The sequence below is a fragment of the Rhincodon typus genome, chromosome 1 (assembly GCF_021869965.1).
Source record: "Rhincodon typus isolate 14 chromosome 1, sRhiTyp1.1, whole genome shotgun sequence".
In the NCBI taxonomy this organism is placed as follows: Eukaryota; Metazoa; Chordata; class Chondrichthyes; order Orectolobiformes; family Rhincodontidae; genus Rhincodon; species Rhincodon typus.
In genome coordinates, this window is record NC_063332.1 from 17,571,011 (window position 1) to 17,586,700 (window position 15,690).

Here is a 15,690-nt window from a genome sequence, read left to right on the forward strand (position 1 = left end):
TGCTGCTTGGCCTGCTGTCTTCATCCAACCCTGCACCTTGTTGTCTCGGATTCACCAGCATCTGCAGTTCCTACTATCTCTGCCTTCACATTAATATAGGCAATAAAAATACCAACAACTACAGCTCCTACAAATTCTAATTCCCTACCACCGGCTCATTGAATTTTTGCTGTCAATTATGCACCTGAATGTTTGCAATAAGTTCAATTAAGATGTAACTTATTGTAATAAAGTTAATTTTGGAAAGGAAGCTTTATACTAAGCAGCTTTTTAAATTGATTTATAAACAAACAATCATTATGACATGGTTAAATATTAAACATACTACAATGATCTCAAAGACACCTAAACACCAATTTCCACTATTCATCAGCAAATATCTGACCAGAGCATATCTGTTTTGTTGCAATTGAGACCAGTTTATTAAAAACTATTTCAGTAGTTTTAAAATGAGAAACAATGTTGAAATAGTAGATTTTAAACTGTTATTTCAGTCATAAATCTATCTTGCTTTGAGTGCTCAAATTAAAAAACACAGGACCTTCAGATGCCATTCAAATTCTATGCTCGTATCATTTTTAATAGAATACAAGCATCCATCACCAATGAAATATTTAATGTCATAAAATTAAGATATTGGATGAAGGAAGACATGCTGCCCTCAATACAAAATAAATCACGTCACAGAAATAGTTGTGCCTTGATCTTGAAAATGACACTTCAGCAAGAACCACTATTTTAAAAATGATCAGCTACAATTATCTTAGTCAGTTGAAACATATTATTCACACATTAAAAATATTTCAAACATGATGCTGTATTTAAAAATTGCACTCTTGAATTTAATATTTTTCCAACATAGTGGTTAGACTCCCTAACCAGCATTTGTTTTAATTCAACAACTTGCATTTGCGTAGCGTTTTTACTGTAGTAAAATTTTCCACAGCACATCATAGGATCTAATTGGCATTAAGCCACAAGAGAAAATAATGGGGTAGAAGACTAAAAGATTGGCTAGTACGACAGTTTAAGGAATGTTCTAAAGCAGAGACAGTAAAAGGAGGCAAAGCGATGTGTTAGCTGATGGTAATTCCAACAGTCTGTCTACAACATATGGCTCAAGGCACTGGAGCAGTACCACCAACGTTGCCTGTGCAAGATCCTGCAAATCCACTTGGTAGGAAGATGCACCGATACCAGTGTCCTCCATCAGGCCAACATTCCCAGCATTGAGGCACTGGCCACCCTTGTTAGGGTGGGCACATCATCTGCATGACTGACACAAGACTCCCCATGCAGGTGGTCTACTCTCAGCTTTGAAACGGCAGGAAAGCCCCAGGTGAACAGAGGAAGCACTTCAATGATACCCACAAGGCCTCACAGGCAAAGTACAGCATTCCCACAGTTACCTGGTAATCATTTGCCCAAGACCGTCCAAAGTGGAAGAGGAGCATCCAGGAAAGTGTCAAGCACCTTAAGATTTGGCATTGGGGAGAAAGCGGGAGCCAGGCAAAAACAGCAAAAGGAATGCGTTGCCACACCAAGACCTCACCCACCCTCTGTCCCAAGTATAACAGAACGTGCGGTAGCCATATTGGTTTGTACAGCCACCTATGGATTCACCCTGAGTGTGGACAAGATTCATCCTCGTCTGCAAAGAACCACCAATGATGAACAATGATAATAATTATTCTGGACAAATCAGATTCCAGAATGAAAACTGGTATGGTAGATCACATGTTTAATCTTTGTAGTTTGTTAACATGATTAGTCTCTGAAGCAAATTCAGATGAGGCTACAGACATTCCTTATCAACAGATCAATAAGTTATTACGCAAGAAAAAAATGCAAACCAGGCAACAGGAACAGAAGACTGTTTAGAAGGATCTTAGCCCAAACAGCTGATCAGTGTTTTAACACGTTTCCAACACTATCTATAGCTGTAACTCAATACCAGTAAAATATCAATAAGTTCCTACTTAGCTGATTTCTTCCAATTTATTTTCTGTGGACTACAAAGACAGATTCATGATTCTTTTCCAAGTCTGCAGGGATGAACCTGCCAAGATTCTGAGGCCCTAATGTTTTTCAAGTCTAACAACTTGGAGACATTCATTTTTTAATCATTTCCTGGGATGTGGACATCACTGGCTGGGTTAGCATTTATTGACTGTCGCTAGTTGCCCTCAAGAAATTTGCAGTGAGCTGCCTTCTTGAACTCCTGAAGTCCATGTGCTGCAAGTAAGCGCACAATGTCATTAGGGACAGTGTTTCAGGATTTTGTCCCAGGGACAGAAAAGTAACGGCAATGCATTTTCCAAGTCAGGTTGGTGAGTGGCTTGGAAGGGAACTTGCAGGTGGTGGTATTCCCATGTATCTAATGCCCTTAGCCTTCCAGATAAAAGTGGTTATGGGTATAGAAGGTGCTGTCTAAGGAGTCTTGGTGAATTTCTGCAGCATTTCTTTTGATTATTATACTCTGCTGTTGCTGAATGTGGATGATGCAGGGCGTGGGTGTTAATATGCTGCTGATCAAGTGGGCAGTGAAGATAGACAACGCCACAATAACACTCAACACGGAGCACCACCCCCTCCCAAAGGATGCATGCTCAGCCCTCTACTGTACTCCCTGTACACCCATGACTGTTACCAAATTTCGAACAGACGCCATCTAGAAGTTTGCTGCCAACACCACCATGGTAGGATGGATATTTAACAGTGAGGAGTCAGAATACAGAAAAGAGATAAAGGGCTTGGTGATGTGGTGCAGTGAGAACAACTTCTCTCTCAAATGTTTGCAGAACTGAAGAAAATGACCACTGACTTCAGAAAGAAAGGAGGAGAACATGCCCCCATCTACATCAACAGAGCAGAGGTTGAGAAGGTGCAGTCAAGTTCCTAGTTGTGACAATAACTGACGTGTCCTGGACTTCCCACATAGATGCGACAGTCTCTTCTTCCTCAGGCAGCTCAAGAAATTTGGCATGTCCATAAGGAACCTCACCAACTTTTACATATGCACCATTGAAAGCATACTGTCTGGGTGCGTACGGCCTAGTATGGCAACTGCTCTGCCCAGGACCTTAAGAAACTACCGAAGGCCGTGTGCACAGCCCAGGCCATCGCGGAAGCTCATGTTCAATTCATGGACTCCATTTACATGGCTCATTGCCGTGGAAAGACTGCCAACATCATAGACCCTTTGCACCCCGGTAATACTCTCCTACAACCACTTCCATCGGGCAGAAGATACAGAAGTTTGAACACTCTCACCAGCAGGTTCAGGAACGGCTTCTTCCCTGCTAGTATTGGACTGATGAATAGACTCTCTAGCCTTAAATAATGCTGATCTTGTGAATGTTGATCTTGCCTAGCACACGTCCTATGCCATGTAACCTGTATGCCTCTTAAGTTTTTTTTTTCACCCTATACTCTATGTCCTTATTTACTATGATCTGCCTGTACTGCTCGTAAACAAATCTTTTCACTGTACACATGACAATAAATGAATAAATCAAATCAAAATAAATCAGCATTGGCCTGAATGGAGCCAAATTTGCTGTTTGATGGATTCAGGAACAGTTTGCCAGTTAGATACAAAATTGGCTTGACAGTAGAAGACGGAGGATGGTAGTGGAGTAGAGCTGTTTTTCAGACTTGAGGCCTGTAACCAGCAGTGTTCCGATGGGATTGATGCTGGGTCCAGTGTATTTTCAATTTAGATAAATGATTTGGATGAGAATATAGTAGGTATACTTATTAAATTTGCAGATTATGCCAAAACTGGTGGTATAGTAGACAGTGGAGAAGGTTATCTAAAATTACAGAAGGATCTTGACCAATTGGGCCAATGGGCTCAGGAGTGGCAGATGGAGTTTAATTTGGATAAATGCGAGATGTTGCATTTTGGTAAAACAAACAAGGGCAAGACTTATACAGTCAATGGTATGGCTCTGGGTTGTATTGTCGAACAGAGAGCGCAGCCTGGAGGTTCAGGTACGTAACTCTTTGAAAGTTGTGTCACAGGTGCACAGGGTGGTAAAAGTGACATTTAGCACATTTGCTCAGACCATTGAATACAAGAGTTGGGAAGTCATGTTGAGGACATACAGGACATTGGTGAAGCCACTTTTGGAGTACAGTGTACACTCTGCTATTGGAAAGCAAGGGTGCAAAAAAAAAAAAAAATTAATTTACCAGGATATTGTCCGAACTGGAAGGTTTGAGTTATGAAGGAGATGCTGGATAGGGTGGGATTTTTCTCATTGGAACATAGAGGTTGAAGGGTGGCCTTATAATGATTTATAAAATCATCAGCAGCGCAGATAAGGTAAATAGCGAAAACCTTTTCCCTGGGATAGGGGAGTCAAATCTAGGGGACATATTTTTAAAGTTAGAGGGGAACGATTTAAAAGGAACCTGAGGTGCAACTTTTTCCAGAGGGTGGCTCATATGTGGAATGAACTGCCAGAGAAAGTGATAGATGCAGGTACAGTTGCAACATTTGAAAGATATTTGGATACAAACATGAATATGAAAGGTTGAGAGATATGGGCCAAACACAGGCAAGTGGGAGTAGTTTAGATTAGGCAGCTTTTCAGCATGGATGAGTTGGACAGAAGAGTTAGTTTCTGTGCTGTAGGACTGTATGGTGCTGCAGTTATCCAGGCAAATTGGGAGAATGCTATCACACTCCTTCCTTGCGCCTTCTTAAATGGTGAACAGGCTTTGGTGAGTCAAGTGTTTAAGTGGCAAGATTCCTGGCTTCTGACCTGTTTGTGTAGTCACTGTATTTATATGGCTCATTCAGGTCAGTTTACATTCAATGGTAACGCTCAGAATATTGGAAATGTGGGATTCAGTGGTGGCAACAATGAATGTCAAAGGACTATAATTAGATCTTCTTTTGTTGGAGATGGTCATAGCCTGGCATTTGCATGGTATGATCATTATGTGCCACTTTTTAGCTCAAACCTGAATATCGTCCAGGACTTTCTGAATTTCAAGATGGACTGCTTCAGTATCTGAGAAGTCATGAAATTTTCAGCAAAGTTCTGCAATTGTTGGCAAACATTCCCACTTATTCCTTCTGACAAAAGGAAAGTGATCGATGAAGCAGCCAAAGATGACTGGGCTGAGGACGCTATGCAGAGGAACTCCCGCAGAGTTGTCCCAAAACTGAATCTAAGAATTCATTTAATTTTTCTTGTGTAAACAAGATTCAAAGCAAATGACTTTCAGTTCAATATTCTTTAAGAACTGTAAGAACATGACCTAGTAAATGTCTAAAAGAACAATGTATATTAATGGAACAAAGAGTATTCAATGTTTTTTTTTTGCATGATCACTCTTTCATTTAATCACATCTCATTACAACAAACACTTCTCTTTATCCAACTCCCTGTCCCACTATGCCCTTGCTTAAAGCTAAGCAGGTCTAACATGTTTCAATTCTGATAAAAGGTCAACCACCTTAAATGTCAGCTGTATCTCTTATGAAATATACTCCCTGACATGCTGATTGTTTTTTCAGTGTTTTCTATTTTAGATAGGGTTTCAAACATTGGCAGTGTTTGATTGTGTTTTAATGTTTGAGGATGACATGGTGCCAGATAGTTTGGTTTACCACCTAATGCAACAAGCAATCCTCAAATCCTCAAAAGGTTCTGAAATATTCCTACTAACTATTAAAGGATGGCTTCTTACAAAGTCCTGATAGATGACAGCTCAAATACTTCGCAGACAGCATGGCTCACTCCTAGCATACCTTTATTTACGTCAAATTTGTGGACGTATGTCTCACTTAAGAGATATAATACAGTTTGTTATTTGAATGCAATCAGGAGGGATACTGACACAAAACAACATAAGTTAAAAAAAAGGGCGAGGACCTGAAAACAGAAAATAAGGAGTCAGAAACCAAGTTAAAAATTAGAACCTCAAAAAGTAATGATCTCAGAATTAGTGTCAGGGCCACATGCTATGTAGAGCAGAAATAGCATATGAATACATAGCTGAAGAGACGAACGCCTAGGCAGGGAGGGAGTTTGTTTCAGATTCTTGGGGCCTTAGGACTGGTTTTGAGGGGTGGCGGGACCAGTACAACCTAGACTGATTATAGCTGGGTAGGACTAGGACTGATGCGCTTGCAGGTGTATTTACCAGAGTGGGTGCAACGCTTTAAAGTAAAATGCAGGGATAGGACGTAAGCCAGGAGCCAGAAGGGGAAATCATCATTGAGAATAAAAGACAGTAAAGACAATAAGAAAAGTGAAAGGCACAGAAATAAATTGCCAGAATTAAACAGGGCCATGGTGATGGGGATGGGACAAATAATGTTAAAAAGACAAAGTCTTAAGACTTTTATGTCTTAGTGTAGGGAACATTTGCAATAAAGTGAATGAATTAATTGCACAAAATCTGTGAAAACAGGGTGTGATATAGTCAGGACTATGCAGATGTCGCTGCAGGGTATCCAGGGATGGAAAATGAATATCCAAGGGCATTCAGTACTTAGGAAGGACAGACAAGATGAAGAAGGCAGCAGAGATGCGTTGCTTGTTAAAGTGAAAAATAACTCAATAGTGAGGAAGAATATTAGCTCTGAAGTTGTAGAATCTGTATGGATAGCGCTGAGAAACAAAAAGAGGCAAAAAGCATTATTGGGGATTCTTTACAGACCCTGAAACTATAGGAGAGCGATGTTGAGAATGGCACTAAACAGGAAATTAAAGATGCTTGCAATAAAAGAAACAGCTGTAACTATGGGCAACTTTAATCTGCAAATCAACTTGGGAAAATTCAGTTAGTAACAATACTGTAGAGGGCCCATGAATATGATGAAATGCGGAGGAGGCTCGAAGCGCCAAATGGCCTACTCCTTCTCCCGTTTCTTATGCTTGCGTGTATCTATTGCATGCTCAAATTTTTTGTTGACATCGAATTATCCCCATGCCTACATGAGTGCAATTCTGACAATACTCAAGAAGCTGGACACCATTCAGGACACAGCAGCCCACTTGATTGACATAACATCCAAACACATTCTGCCCCTCCACCACTGACACTCAGTAGTAGCAGCAGCATTTTCCATCTACAAGATACCCTGAAGAAATTCACCAAGCCTCCTCAGACTGCATCTTCCGAACACACAACCTCTACCTTCTGGGACAAGGGCAGTCTGTGCAAACACTACCACTTGCAAGTTTCCATCCAAACCACTGACTATTCTGATGTGGAAATGTATCATCATTCCTTCATCATTGCTCTATCAATATCCTGGAATTCTCTTCAAAACAGCATTGCTCGTCTAGCGACCATACATGGACTACAGCAGTTCAAGAATGCAGCTCACCCCAGTTTCTCAAGGGCAATAGACACCCACGTCCCATGAGCAAAAGAAAAATGTGAAGATAAGGCATTGGGCACTGTTAAAAGTTCTCCCAAGGTATTTTTTTTTTTAATTCACTCATGGGACATGGATGTTGTTGGCTGGGCCAGCAACTATTGGCCTTGAGACTTGGGTGAGACATCCTGAATCGTTCCTGTCCCACATGCTGTAGGTTGATCCACAATGCCCTGAGGGAGGGAATTCCAAGATTTTGACCCAATGACCATGAAGGAAAAGTGATACGTTTCCAAGTCATGATGGCGAGTGGTTTGGAGGGGGAACTTGCAAGTGCTGGTGTTCCCAGGTCTCTGCTGCCCTTGTCTTTCCAGATGGTAACAGTCACAGATTTGGAAGGTACTGTCTAAGGATCTTTGTTGAATTTCTGCAGGGCCTTTTGAAGACAGTACACAAAGCTGCTACTGAGCATTAGTCGTGGAGCGAGTGGATGTTTGTGGATGTGTTACCAAACAAGCATGCTGCATTGTCCTGGATGGTATCAAGCTTCTTGATTGTTGTTGAAGCTGCACTCATCCAGGCAAGTGGGGAGTATTCCATCACACTCCTGACTTGTGCCTTGTAGACGGTGGACAGGCTTTGGGGAATCAGAAGGTGAGAGTGACCTGCTCTTGTAGCCACTGTGTTGATGGGGCGAATCCAATTGAGATTTGGGTCAATGGTAACTCTCAAGTAACTACCAAGTTACCAATTCAGTGATGGTAATGCCATTGAAAGTCAAGGAATGGTGGTCAGACTTTGTCTGGTATATGTGTGGTATGAACACCACTTGCCACTTGTCAGCCCAAGTTTGGATGTTGTCCAGATCTTGTTGCATTTGAACATGGACCACTACAGTATCTGAGGAGTCACAAATGGTACTGAACATTGTGCAATCATCTGCAAATATCCCCACTTATCAGCTTATGATGGAGGGAAGGCCATTGATGAAGTAGCTGAAGATGATTGGGCCCATGACACTATCCTGAGGAATCTTTGCAGAGTGTTCCTGGAGTTGAAATGACTGATCTCCAACAACCACAACCATCTTCCTATGTGCTAGGTGTGACTCCAACCAGTGCAGAGTTTGCCCCCAGTACCCAATGATTCCAGTTTTGCTAGGGCAGCTGGATTAAATGCAGCCTCGATATCAAGGGCTATCCCTTTCTCCTCACTTCTGGAATTCAGCTCTTATGTCCATGTTTGAACCAAGGCTGTAGCAGGTCATGAGCTGAGTGACCCTGGTAGAACCCAAACTGGGCAGCATAAGTAGGTGATTGCTGAGCAGGTGTTGCTTGATAGCACTGTGGATGACACTTTTCATCACTTAACTGATGATTAGATTTGACCTGCTTTTTGTGTACAGGAGATACCTGGGCAATTATCCAAATTGTTGAATAGATGCCATTCAACTTTTCTGAAAAAGCTTGGTTTAGGGAGCAGCAAGTTCTGGAGCACAAGTCTTCAATACTATTGTCAGAATATTTTCAAGGCCCATAGGCTTTACATTATCCAGTGCCTCCAGCCATTTCTTGGTATCATGGAGTGAATCGAACTGGTTGAAGACAGGTATCTGTAATGCTGGGGACCACTGGAGGAGGCTAAGATAGATTATCCACTTGGCACATAAGGCTGAAAATTGCTGTGAATGCTTCAGCCTGAGCGCTTGCAATTATGTGTTGGGCTCTTCCATCATTGAGGACAAGGATATTTGAGGAGACTCCTCATCCAGTGAGTTGTTTAAATTGTCCACCAGCATTCAATGACTCAATGGGACAAGACTGCAGAGCTTAGATCTGATCATTTGATTGTAGGATCACTTAGCTCAGTTCTATCAATTGCTGCTCATGCTGTTTGGCATGGAAGTAGTCCTTTCGGGAGTTTCACCAGGGTTGACACCTCATTTTTAGGTATGCCTGATGCTGCTCTTGGCATGCTCTCCTGCACTCACCATTGAACCAGGGTCAATCTCTTGGCTTGATGGTATTGAGTGAGGGATATGCCTGGCAGATGGTGTTGCTGTTGATGACCCACAGTGCCTCATGAATACAGGAGTCTTGAGTTGCTAGAGTTGTTCAAATTTATCCCAATTAACATGGTAAATGATAGTGCCACAGAATACAATGGAGGTCATTCTCAATTGATGGTGGGATCTTGTCTCCACAGGACTGTGCTGTGGTCACTCTTATCAAAACAGTTCAGCCAGCAGATTGGTAAGGATGAGGTCAAGTATGTTTTTCCCTCTTATTGGTTCCCTCACCAGTCTAGCAGCTATGAGCTTTAGGATCTGACCAGTTTGACCAGTTGTGATCTGCCAAGACACTCTGGGTGGGAGACTTTAATGTCCACCACCAAGAGCTTACTTTCACCCTTGCCATCTTAAGTGCCTCCTCCAAGTGTTGCTCAATATGGACGAGTACCAATTCATCAGTAGAGGGAGGATAGTATGTGGTAACTAGCAGAAGGTTTCTTTGTCCATATTTAACCAGAAGCAATGAGAGTTCATGGGATCTGGAGTCAACGTTGAGGACTCGCAGGGTAACACCCTCCTGACTGTATACACCGTGCTGCCACCTATGCTCGATTTGTCCTTCCAGTGAGACATGATACAACCAGGGATAGTGATGGCAGTGTCTGGGACATTGTTATGGAAGCAAACCTTACAGGCAATCAATACATCAGGCTACTGCTTGACTAATCTGTTAGACAGCTCTTCCAATTTTGGTACTAGTCCCAGTTGTTAGTAAAGAGGACCTTACATGGTCAACAGGGCTATTTCTGCTGTTGTCTTTTCCAATGCCTACATCAATGCCAGATGGTCCATTTATTTCATTCTTTGAGTCTTCACAGCAATTGATACAACTGAGTGGCTTGGTTGGTCACTTCAGAACGCAGCTGAAAGTCAACCACATTGCTGACAGTCTGGAGTCACATATAGACCAGGCCACGTGAGGATGGCAGATTTCCTTCCCCGAAGGTCATGATCAATCATTTACACCATTTCATATCTCTTTTCCTCCTTCTCCACTATCAAAACCTCCTTTTTCTTTTGCACCAGACCCTTGTCTATGTTAAAATGTTAAATTTAACATTTCCCAACACTTTTCAGTTCAGATGATGATTCCTATCGGACTTGAAACATTAACTCTTTCTCTTTCCACAGATGATGCAGACCTTTTGTGTCCAAGTTCTCCCAGTATCCTGGCTAATATTCATCCCTTAAATCAACATTACTATGAAACAATTATAAACAAATCCCTTCCCACAAAATATGGTTGGCACCAAAATGCTTATCAAACCACACAGTTATGCAAATTACATGTCAAGTAGGGCTAGGTAACGCATGCACACTTTTCCAGTCACCCACATCCCAAAAATTAAATTGTTCTTTCTGATTGTTGGTGAAAATTATCCTTCTACTATCAACAATGTCAAGAAAGAAACTGGTCATACTCAAGGTACAGAAGAAATTTTTAAAAATTGACATCTCTTTGTAAGTTAGATAATAGATAGCACCTACCAGCAAGATTTTCCTAATAGTGATTACAGTGCAAGTACTGGTGCCTTTATCTGAATATTGATAATACTGCAATTCAGAGAATGTGGTCTGAGTTGCTGCTGGTGCTAGTAACTAGTTCTGCTCAGAAAACTGTTACAAGTCATCCATCTTTTGTCATCCTTACAGATCCACTCTGACATCAAGCATCCAACTATGTCAAGGTTAATCCCTCATCTGCTGCCCTCAACTTTGCCCTCTTGAAGAGACGAGATCACACTGATGACCAGAGATTACTGGAGTGCCTGATTAGTAATCCCAAAGAGCTACTAGCATTCAAGCAAACATGACAAGGCTACACAAACAGCTCAATATCTATTTGATTTTCTTTGTTCCCTGCAAAGTCACCACACCAGATTGTGTTCATTTCACATTGCGTTCATTACTGCTTAACTTCTTCTAAAATTATCTAGGTCAGCTATTTGATATAGTCACAGACAGAGTAATTTAATTTTTATTCAGCTTCATCAGTTTAACTAATGGTTATTTAAAAACAAATGCCCATGTAATTTGCAAATGAAATTGAATGAAATGACTGATGAAACAAAGAGTTGAATTTTTTTTTAAAAAGGACAGTAAAATAAGATAGGTATTTGAGAAAAATATTGAAAGATAATTTTAAAAATGGGCTTAAAACAGGTAACGATTTAGCTAGAACCAGCACAGAGACAGGCAATGGCTCAAAAGGATTGTCTGTATTATCACTGATATAAATGTATGACAAAAATAATCTGTATTGCTACATGAACATTTCAAAGTTACAACATGATTACTGCTACTTATTTTATCTTGTGAAGAAAGGACTGCTTTATGTTAAAACATCTTCCTCAATTTTGGTGTAACTACGGGATCCAGCCACAGATAGTTGTACAAGAATAGAGATCATAAAATTAATGTCAGTATTTCTGGAAGCACTGAAAGACTTGGAGACATTATCATTTATATTGTCCAAACTTTGTGCCACATCTGTTTTGACAACATTGTGCAAAAACAAAATTCAGAAAATACCACCGAAAAAATCTCTACAAACAAAGATAGTGCATGAGGCTTCATAATTTAATATTTTGTAAAGACTTATCGGATTGATTCACAGAAAACAAATATGCAGCAGCAAATTTATTTCAAGCATAAACATGGGAATGTGTGTCAAGCACTAGAATTTCTTACATTGTAGTTTTGCAGTAAGTTGACTGCTTGTCCATAAACGACACAAGCACAGGATTCTGAAGTACAAATACAGGATATAAAGACTTGTACAATATGTAGTCAAGAGTGGAAGGAGGCTGTAAAAACAGCCAGGGCAAGGTACCATGTTGACTTGTGAATTAGTTACATGCCTAGACACGGGAATTACTCTGCTGTCATGCTCTCAGATGAAAGAAAAATGGAGAAATGGTTTTACCGTCTTGTGATTTGCTTAATGCTGCAAAGCAGAGATTTGGAGCGAGGGCTAGACTGTTACAGCCAAGTGAGCTTATAACCTTTAACCTTGTTTTAAGTCAATGAATAAGCAATAAATTTTGTTTTCAAACAGTCTTCAAAATCCAATTCCAAGTAAAATGTAAGCTTTGTTTTTAAAAAAAAGTCAACAAATTTTGGGATGGTGGAAAATAGAACTCAGCCTTCCCGAGTAGTCCAAACAGTTCTGAGGAAGGGTCACTTGACTTGAAGCATTAACTCTTGAGTTCTCTCCACAGATACTGCCAGACCTGCTGAGCTTTTCCAGCAATTTCTATTTCTGTTTCTGTTTCTGATTTACTGCATCTGCAGTTCATTTTGTATCCCAACAGTTGAAGTTTTTTTTTAAAATCTAATTTAACCTTTGGTTTGCAATAGCATGTACAAATACAGAAGTTGGGCCTCAATACTAGTGGTGAACAGAAAGATTTTGTCTTTGAAATATTGAATACCTATGGATATCTTAGTGCAGGACATGAATGCATGTACATAAAGACATATGAATTACGTAGAGTAGATCAGTCAGTCCCTCTAGCCTGTTCCACTTATTGATAATTTATAGTAACCTCAACTCTACATTCTAAGAATCTATCCACCTCTTTATCAAAAGTATTCAATAAACCGCTTCCATCACTGTCAGATTAACACAGGTCCAAGATGCACAATCCTCAGAATATATCCTCCTAATCTCCGAAGTAAGTGAGACGCCATGTCCATTTTTAAATTGTGTCCCATAGTTCTAGTCTGTCCAAATGGGGAAACATTCTTTCAGCATCAATTAGATCAATTGTCCTCAGGATATGATGCGCAGCAAACAATTGTTGCAAACACTTCCAAACCCTCTAGGCACCAACCAATACAGACTCAGACTGTATGTGACATTCCTTTACAAGATAAAGGCAACACCCATTGCAGGTATCAGTCTAATAAGTGCTCTCTGAATTGTTTCTAATTAATTTAAATCCTTATATTCCTTATTTTAGAAGATACAGGTACAAAGGGAACAAAATCAACAGATGCTACAGTGGAGTACAGAAAGTGCAGCGGTGAACACAAGGCAGACATTGCTTGGAACTTAATGATTGTTGAGTACAACAATATCAGGCTGTTTCTTCACAGATCTGTGGGGCAGCTCTCCCGATTTTGGCACAAGCATCTGCATGTTAGTAGGAAGACTTAAGACTTTGCAGGATCCACAGGAATAGATTATTTGTTGCAAATATTCACTTTTGGTCACTTCAATACCAGCTAGTCTGTCCGATTTGATTCCTTTATTTAGGCCTTGTGGCAATATGATACAACCAAATGGCTTGCAAGGCCATTTCAGAGGGCAGTTACGTCATCCATATTGCTTGGCTCTAGAGTCATATGCAGGCCAGACCACGTAAGGAAACAGATTTCCTTCCTAGAAACGCATTAGTGAATCAGACTTAAAAAAAATAAACAACAAACCACAGTGGTGGCCAATAGATGGAATTTTAATTCAGATTTTATTCAAGTTAAACATATTTTATATGTAAATTAGGAGCAAGAGATGAGCTAGAGAAAGGGTCGGTCCACTCAAGGACTAAGGAGAGAAATTATGCATGGGCCAAAGCAAATGAGAGATCTTTAATGAGTACGTCACATTGGTATTCACAGAGAAGGACATGGATAAAGCAAGGGCTTGTTCCAATTTTAGGGCATGTTGATATTAAGGAAGAGGTATTGGGTTTCTTGAAAACCATTAAGGATCTATGCCAGAATACAGAGGGAATTTAGGGAGGAGACTTACTGGAGTTTTGAAGCTTTGTATCCTCTCTAGCCACAGGCAAAGTCCCAGGAGACTGGACAATAACCAATATTATTCCTTTGTTTATGAAGGGCCACAGGGATAAACCAGGAAAGTATAGACTGGTGTGTCTTACATCAGTGGTAAGGAAATTACTGGAAAAGATTCTTAGGGACAGGATTTACTGGCATTTGGAAAAGAATGGACTTATTTAGGACAGTCAGCATGGTTTTGTGCAGAGGAGTGCAGTGTATTTTGCCATATTCAATGTTCAAAAGAGAGGTTGGCATTTAGAGTGTTGTTCATAACTACTGAATATTTCAAAAGTGCTTTACAGCCAAATAATTATTTTTAAATGTAGTCACTTCATAAGCTAAGAAAAAAATTGAAAATAAAATGCCTTTTAAATACCTCATTTTGTTTTGCCCCAGATTGCTTTATTCCAACTGGAATCTTCCAATTTTTAGCCTAAACTGTGTGTTTATAAATGTGCTAGCTCACTGAAGATTGTTGAGACAATTATATTGCTTTTTCAAATCCTTTCACTGCTAGAAAATATAATATTTACAAAAATCAATTTATGTACAAGATTTTGAATTTTAAATTTGAACCAGCCACTTTACATTGGCATATTGTAAATTTTCACAGGCATTGTCAGATAATTTAACCATGTTTTATACAAATAAAATGTCACAGAATGGATAGTTTGATCAAAATGTTTTATTTATGTGGGGAAAAAACACAAATAGATTTCCCTCCATGAATTAGCAGGGGAATATACAGAATGGTATAGCACTAAATTACACATATCAGGGTCAATATCCAATTTGTGTTGATCTCAGTCTTGGCAATAGCACAGGCAATAAAACTGGCTTCTCAGACTAGCCGAGGAAAGGAACACAAAAAACAGCCAGAGTTTTGTCATTTGCTCAAAATGCAGTGCTATTTACCAGAAGTGTTTTTATCAACATTGGATGAGGAAAAGATTAGGCCAAGCAAAGTATCCAACACAATTAGTTTGTGGGACAGTTTTAAAAGTTTACAATTGAAGGCAAAGTAAAATATATCTAAAACCAGATGCATAATTTTCAGCTTCTCCACTTGAGGGTTCATCAGGTTGTGTAATCATGCAACCTGACTGGAATCCGATGGCTTTAAACTCAATTGATCTCACTGGAATGAATAAGTAACCCAATCTACCAAGTTACCAACTGTAGTGATTGGAACCAGGTGGACCACATTAACTACAAGGTTCTTGATTGGGATTGTTAGCCTGGGCCAATCAGGAAAGCCTTGACCAGGAGATTAGAATTTCTTTGATTGAGGACTGACTCCGAGCTGGCTGGCCACAGTCAGTGTACTGTGCACTAGTAAATAGGGGGTGGGCGTGCCTTGATGACAGGACACCGGCCTCTGTGCAATTATTTCACCGAGCGACATAAACTGAAATTTAACTTTGAATAAAGACCTGATCTACAACAAAAGTACAATACATTACAAAGAAAAATAATTGATAACAAA

General features: G+C 40.1%; 1 protein-coding gene across 3 annotated transcripts in view; it reads right to left on the minus strand.

Annotated features, from left to right (window-relative positions):
* Positions 1 to 15,690, minus strand: part of LOC109923508 (catenin alpha-2-like) — a 437,044-nt gene that overhangs the window by 279,749 nt on the left and 141,605 nt on the right. The gene's annotated exons all lie outside the window — the stretch shown is intronic.